This window comes from Triticum aestivum, chromosome 3D (genome assembly GCF_018294505.1).
Source record: "Triticum aestivum cultivar Chinese Spring chromosome 3D, IWGSC CS RefSeq v2.1, whole genome shotgun sequence".
NCBI classification, from domain to species: Eukaryota; Viridiplantae; Streptophyta; class Magnoliopsida; order Poales; family Poaceae; genus Triticum; species Triticum aestivum.
The window spans coordinates 143837975-143846245 of record NC_057802.1 but is presented as its reverse complement, the minus strand read 5'-3'; positions in this window follow the sequence as shown (position 1 = coordinate 143846245).

The following is an 8271-nucleotide window of genomic DNA, read 5'->3' as shown; positions in this document are numbered from 1 at the left end:
CCGACCTAAGTTACAACATACCAACCAAAGAATAAACCTAGACTATACAATAAAGAAATTACAGCATATTACATCCACTGGGAATCAAAGTTCGCTACCGGTGACAATAAAGCGCAACGTGACCGCGGATTACATAAACTGGGCATCAAAGGTCGCCACCAGTGCATATAAACGTGCCGACAAAAGAATATACAAAACTGAGAGCACTTTAGAAGGCACTAGGCCTGGCCAGGGTGGGCCCCGCAAGCAGCCGGACAAGCTGATGAGACCTCAGTTGTGTCAATGATAGATGCTCCATCCCTAGCGGTACGGCACCATAGTGCGCAAGGCAGTCCTCTGACATCTTCCTTGCATCTTTGACTTCAATTCGGAGCTGAGCTGAAGCAAGCCTTTCCGCTTTAAGTTGAGACTGAAGAAGTCGAACTGATTGAGGCAGCGACTGCACAGAGGTTGTCTCACACCTGCTGGTGAGTAGCTTCAACTCACTGTCTTCATCAAGACAAGACCTTGGGGTCATCTCGCTGTCCTCAATATGATTTGGCTCACTATCTTCCCTAAAGTTCTGCCTGGCATAAGAGATACGACTCTGAAAGAGAAACAAGGAGACACGTAACAGGTTTCACAATTATATAAGCAAATAACTGGATCTGTTCTGCAAAAGGAACATGTTTTTACAACTACAATTTAAACAGGAAAGTAAAGAGCAGTGGAGGAAATGATGCCTATCCAACTCTGTACTAGAACAAAGTTTGAAGGCTTGAGAAGGATGAACTTACATTACAAGTTAACACGGGCTAGACGAAGCCCATCTCCATGTTGATGGAATGATAATTCAATAAATTCCCCAAAGAAAATTATTTATAAGCGTTGCCATTTTTCTATATTTTGCAAAGAGTAAATATAGATTAAATAATATTGGAAGAAACAGAGGATAATGAAGCTCAGGTGTAGACTGATGATACATAATCAAATAGCAATTAATTAAGTATAGGGTTACAAGGCAAAAGGTACTGACAAGAGGAATGCAGACATCAACGTGTGAAGTGGCATTGGCTTTTTCCAACATATTGGTAAGAGTAATGTAGATACGATAATTTGGAGAAAGTGGAGGGCAGGGCAGATAAGATGCAGAGTAATGCTAGACAATCAACTATCTCGCGATGCAAGTACAATAATACCACCACCGACCGTTATTACTTGTCGCTCAAATGGATGTATCTAGCAGTATTAAGTTCTAAATACATCCAATTGATCAACAATTAATTCGATACAGAGGGAGTACATGACAACAAGTACATACATGAGCAATCCAAAACTTCATAACCATTGTGTTAATTCTACATTTACCTAAGAGTTACCTAAGAGTAAATATAGATCTTATAATTTCAAGCAAAGGGAGGATAAAGAAGCGAACATTTACAGTGATGCTACATAATCAAACATCAATGAGTGTAAGTATGCCGACAAAGGGCAAGAGGTACTGACAAGAGCAATGCAGAGCCCAGTATTGTTGAGAGATCCCATGATCCTTTGAGCAAGGAGCTTCATCTGAAATTAGTTTTCATACAAGAGAGAAGGTAAGGCACATGCAAAAATTTAGGAGTTCAAATTTTGAATTGATATCATAGACAGTACCTGACGCTGGGCTCTCAGCAGTTCTAATAGGGGTTTGGCCAGTGGAGTAGGGGTAGAGTGTGGTACAGCTAGGCCTGTGTTTTCTGTGGCTGCTGATCTATCTGATTTATCAGGTATCACTACCTTTTCCAAATATCTAGTTAGCACTCCTTGAGGATCTGCACTCACCCTCTTCCTTTTGGACATCTATTACGAAAGAACAACATTTGACTGGAAAAACATAGTACGACGACACATGGAATAGGTACAGAAAATGTATAGGTAAGGCATATACTCATATATGATGCTTAAACTAAGCAGATGGTGTAACAAAGTAGAAGTAATGCAAGTGGTCAGATGCAAAATATGTGCGACCAATACAACCTTGCCAAGTTAGAGCAAGCACCTTGATGGGTGAATAAGATAGGCCATCCTCCACCATGCCAAGTTTGTTAGCCAGTGGATTGTTCCGCAATATCCCTCTCGTGCACCCATTCTCATATTCATTTTGATAATGTTCAGTACCTGACATGCATGAAAACATAAAAACAAGTGAGATTATGTTTGTAATGCAGAAGTGATTCTAATCCAATATTGCCTCCCTGTAAACCCCTTTGTGCTATCTCTGCAATTCTTCTGAGAGATGCCATGCATGCTGTAACTTGGTGTGTGCATTAATATAATGTGGCCTACTACTCAAAATATGGCAGCTCCAGAAGTGATGATACTTCGCAGATGACAGCTTCAACATATAGTAAAGAAGAACAAGTCGACCTGACCTGACAGATTCAAAATATACTAAGGGAGAACAACTCAACCTGACCAGTCGACCGCAAATGTCTCTGCTACTCTTCCCAAGAAGGAACATACTTATTAAAGAAGAGAAGATGATCATCTTAAAGAAGAGCAGAAGAGCAAGCAGATTGAAGATATTACAAGTCTTTCTATACAATGTCGGTTGCCCACCGATGAAGAACCAGAGCGCACAGAGAAATAGTATTCCTTCCGGTCTCTCCATATGTGGCTCACATGCATTTCGAAACTAAAGTAGGAACATTTAGCTGACAAATTAAACATCTCTCAATTTTACTAATATCAGCATAATATCATATTTGAATTTGTACAACTAAGCTTGTTTAGCTTGATGGGTGGAGAAGTGCTATTACGACACGAATCACGTAGGCTGATCGTGGTCATCATAAAATGGGGAAACAGTAAGCATGATGAGTATAGTGTTGACCATGGCAGTGGGATGGAAGATCTGAAGCTGCAAACCACGCAAAGGGTAGTTAGCAACCGACCTTTGCTTTTAAATAACAACTAAGATTTGGTATGGACAAGAAAGTACAGTCAACAAGTGACAAAGAAATGCAATTATGATGTCTCTCTATATGTCGCGACATGCATTTGGAAACTCAAGTGGGACCTTTAACTAACCAATTAAATGTGTCTGTTAACTAATATCAATATCATATCACAATCATATTTGAACAACTAAGCCCTGTGTTGTTTAGCTTGAAGGGTGGAATCATGCTTGTACGACAGAAAGCACCTACGCAGATCATAGTATAGTAGATAAAAGGGGAAAACCCTAAGCATCAAGAGTAAAATCAGGAAAGTGGAACTAGCTGGACCAGTGGGTAGCGCACATGCTTTTCGAAACGAATATAGGAACATTTGGTGACCAATTAAACATTCTTTGTTTTAGTAATATGAGCATCATATCAGATTCGTATTTCAACACCTAAGCTTTGGAATTATGAGTGGCATGTTGTTTTTCTTGATGGGTTGAGGTCTTGAGGAGCAGTGCTAGCACGACACGAAGCACCTACGATGATGGTAGTGAATATAAAGGGGGAAAACCATAAGCTTTACGAGTATAGTGCCCGTGCCATGGCGGATTTGAAGGTGCAAACCGGACAGGGCTACTTCACAACAAATGTTTGCTTTCAACTAGCCACCATGATTTGGTACAGACAAGAAAAGTACAGTAAACAATTTACGATCTATTTTCCGGGTGAGATCAATTACTTAAGCACATATGGAAGAGTACCACCTCTCTTGCGACGCCGTGTAGGCCCCTGCTGATACGTTGAGGGTGCTGCAGGTGCGATGGCTATCGACGGCTGGGAAGAAGACTTTAGACGGCAGACGGCCGGGTAGGGGGATAAATCATGTTGCCGTGGATGAGGCGGTCGTAGGAATGGAAATGACAAGGTGGATGACAGCGCTGATGAAGCGAGAGGACGCGATGAAAGGATCCTGGTCCAGCGTCGTGGATGAGAGACGTCCATCTCCTGCAGTGGATGACGGGGTAGCGGCTCCAGCAAGGTGGAGGATGGGGTGGCGGACGAAGGAGGCTGGCCGCAGTGGGGAGGTTGTTGTGGAGCCGACGGTGTATGAATGGGGAAATAGAGGGGGGATCTCAAACTTTGGGACGCACTTGTCTGAAATGTGGGAAAGTTATGAACTTATCCCCTGTTTAAAATTTCAGACATCACGTCGGTTGGGGATTGGACGGTAATCTCGCATCTCCCAAAAATTTGCCGGTAGCAATTTCGGGCGAGGAGAGGGTGTTTTGCCTTCCACGGTGTATGAACGGGGCGACAGGTAGGGCAGTTGTGTCACGTCTGAGGGAAGTTACACATCTGCCCCTATTTAAAATATTTGCCTACATCGATTTTGGGCGAGGAGAGTTTTTTTGCCGCCCATCATGTATGAATGGGGAAATGGAGGAAGAGACACATGTCTTTCGGACGAGCTTGAATCAAATGTGTTTTGCCGCTCACGTTTGGCGCCCACCATGTCGTAATGGGCTCAGAGGCGGTCGTGTCACGTCTGATTGAAGTTACTAGTCTACCCATATAGACAGCAGTGTAAATCCGGTCGATAAGGATGTCAAAGTATCAAGGGTAGACAGTAATTTCCATCTCGCAAACACTTGCTTGAGGCAGCCCACAAATGATAGTGGGTGTTTAGCCGCTTCATTCAAAACTGGGGAGAATTAGCATTCACGTTTGCCCTGGGCCCTGGCAACTAAATTCAAATCCAATTTGTATTCGATTACGAATATCCACCAATAATTCTATGTTATGTTATTTATTTCTTCAAAACCACAACAAAGATTTATTCCACCTTTATATATGATTATGATTTAGAAATGCCGTGATCTTCGAATTCAGTAGGTTGGATACACTTTGAGTCGAACAGTTATTTCATCCAATACAATATGCTCACACGAAAAATAGTTCACCTTATGTCAATCATACAAGTACTGAGGATTACCTCGCCTAAAAAATTCGGATCATTACAACACATGGACAACATAGGGGGTCTTACAACATAATCCATTCAGAGACATGACACAACATGCAAGTACAATAATCTATTGACAATTTCAACTGGTATCTAGAGAAGAACTGGGATTACCCTGGGCTTCAGATAGCAGAAACAACAGGACCTCCTCTGTCTTCAAATGCAACATTTTTACTTCCTCCAATTCTTGGGTTTCTTGCATAATGTGTGCAACTAATTGCATAATTTCCAGCCTCAAGATCAAGATTACCTCATTCATGGCAGCCACACCATCTCTTTCTTCCTCTAGTAGAGCCTCAAGAACTATAATATCTGTGCTCAGACTGCTCTCCGGTGGTGTTGCCTCTGAACTGCTACCATCTGGTAACATGGATGGCGCACTGCTTCCACAAATAGATTATGGGGTTGTGCATTGTGTCATAGTGTGAACGGCATCCTGAAGGGTTTCTGCTGGACATAAGTAAGAGATAGTTATCGTATGATCCAGGCAGTAAGCTTACATGGTAAACGACAGATGAATTATTGCCGAGCATGGCAAGCTATATTTAAATGGTTCAAAGAAGCATCAACCAAAAAGAAATTAAAATGGTAAGATGAAACTAGGGATGTAAGTGGCAAATAAACGACATCCGCCAGTCCCATCTAGTTAGTTTTTGCTAGTTCCCTAGTTCATTTTCCTTAAAAAACAAAAACTCTTTTGAACTATCATACCACTAGTGGACTTTAATCGGGATTAAACGGGACCCAGTTGACATCCCTAGTTGAAAGGGAGTGTACCTTCGCTATATTTAAGTTGCCAAGGCATCTAAGCAGTTGAAATAATCTGAGAAAGCACTTAACAGTGTGGCCTCATATAAACTACGAAGACAGTCTTGTGATGAAGTTGAGAGGAAAAGTTAAGGACTCAAATGAGACAGGCATGCATTTCTTTACGATAGTACAGCAGGCACTGCTGACATATTGGCCAACTCAGGTATAGCCTAACAAGTAACAAACAAGCATTCGAATCAAGCAATACAGCAGAGCAGACAACTAAACTATTTGTAATTCTATAGGATTACAGGTTGAGGGCACAAGCCAAGAAAGCAGCCCACAAGCATTACATTTCACATGTACTAAAACACACTGGCTTACCATATGTTGCTGTGAAGCCTCGCTGCTGTTGCAATGTTCTTTGAAGATATCGTCAGCATCCCGTGGTTGCAAATCTAGTTGTTGTTGTTTATTCTGCACCCTCTATTTTGGTAAAATTAATTTTAATCGCATGCACTCATTCGAATTGATCGTCAATGGTTCATCTAAATTAATGAAAGAAGGGTGTGTGCTTACACGATATCTGCTACGCTCTAATTTTTATGCTTGTTCGAGGTGCCAGCCCCAAAAGAACAAATATTTTGCTTGATGGGGTTGGCAGCTCCATAATTAACAAAAGCATCAAATTAGTCATGCAACTTGGGAAGATCAAGAACACACAAAAAAGTAATGAACAGTGGCTCGGAGCAGTGATGTAATAGCTAGCATCAGAAAATGTAGGGTAAAATGAACAAAAAGCAGTGGAACCACATGCTAGTTTGCTGATGTGTAATTAAGCATAGAGAACATGAAGCAGTCTGATGGCACCAACAGGTGGCATCAGAACAACACCATTATCATAAATATAGCATGCAAGAAGTAAAATAGTAGGCAGTGATATCTAGGAAGTACAGTAATACTTAGGACAAAACTAAAGCATATTAACTATATGTGAACTGGTATGTAATTTAGCACATGTAACATGTTCACTGTCAGAAATATGGCCCTACCGATTCAAGCAGAATAACGCGTCTCATGAAAAATTGAATGATGCCCTGAAGAAATTCAAAGGTGCGGTGCTTATGCTAAGAAAGTGAATGTAGGCGCCGGCCGTTGGATAATAGTACCTGATTCTCGGCGGCATATGGGTATCGTTGTCATACTTGATAGCTAAGGATCGTCGATGGTGCTTGTGTTGTGGTTGAGTTTGGGCCGGCTGTCGCCATCGCTGAAGCAGCTCCGGTGCTTCGGTTGCGGCGCCTGTCGACATACAAGAAAGCTCATCTGTGGTAAGTGAACAGTTGCACGATAAAGAAGAGAAAAACCGAAGGAGTACAAATCGAAATAACCTGATGAGGCTGCGCTGTCAGTAAAGCAGGGCCGGTGGAGTTAAATATGGCGTCCGTGGAGCGGGTCCGATGCAGTGGACGATGGCTTCGGCAAGCGCGGTGTACAGTGCTTTCGGTGAGGCAGATCTGTTGCGGCGGACGAGAGCTTGTATGAAGGGCCAGCGATGGGGCGGACAAGGGAGTCAGTGAAGCTACACTATGGTGGACGAGGGTGCTGGTTAAGCACATCCGGTGGGGTGGACCATGACGGCGGTCAAGGAGATTTGGAGCGGCGGACAAGCCAGTCGGTGAAGCGGCTCCGGTGAAGTGGTGAGTTGGCAGTTGGGGGTTCCAAGGTGCGGAAGGTAGATCCGGCGGGGTGTGAGGTCCACCGCTGCGGCAGAGGACTAGATTCAGCGGCTTGCCGTGGTTGGGGGGTCGGGGAGGGGAAGGGGAGGGGCTCTGGGGAAGAATGTTGGGGGCAAAGAGGGGAAAACAATGGAGTTACCAAAGCAGCCCTTTTCCGTTCATGTGGCAGGGGTAAAACAGGAATATCGCAGGGCTAAACTTTCGGGCGCGAGATATTTCGATGTGAGCGGGAAGTTTGAAAGCTTTTGGCGCCTGAAATTATAAGTGTTCTGCTCTTGTACGACCGACTATGATATCATGGCCGAGAATTTATTTTTTTGCACGCAAAAAAGTGCAAGTTTTGTAAATCAATGCCTCCAACTCGAAACTTAGATTGTCCATTCAATTCAAATATGAATCATCGAGCTAGTACAAGTAAATACCATCATACGGTCCAATTCAAATGAAATTCCAAATGTGTTTATCCTAAATATGACGACAAAAGCAAAAATGTGTATGTGTATGAATAAAGTGGATGATTATAAAGTTTGAACATGCCCGTATGTGTATATCTCTAGGTTTGATATATCAATTTGAAATCACGAAATCCCGGCTTAAAAATGTACCTCCGTTTAAATGAATTACTAAAGATAATGATGGAGTCAAATTCCAAAATTCCAATCTTAGGTTTGTAACTCAGGTACATCAAGGTATATCACGCATGTTCAAAAGTATCGTTATCTCATAGTCCAAACTGTGAAACAAATTGATCAACCATGAGTGCACATACTATTGACCATATATATCTCAATTACGCTAAAGTCCCTCAAATATAGACACCTAACTCATTATCTGAAGCCAACCCCCCAACCCC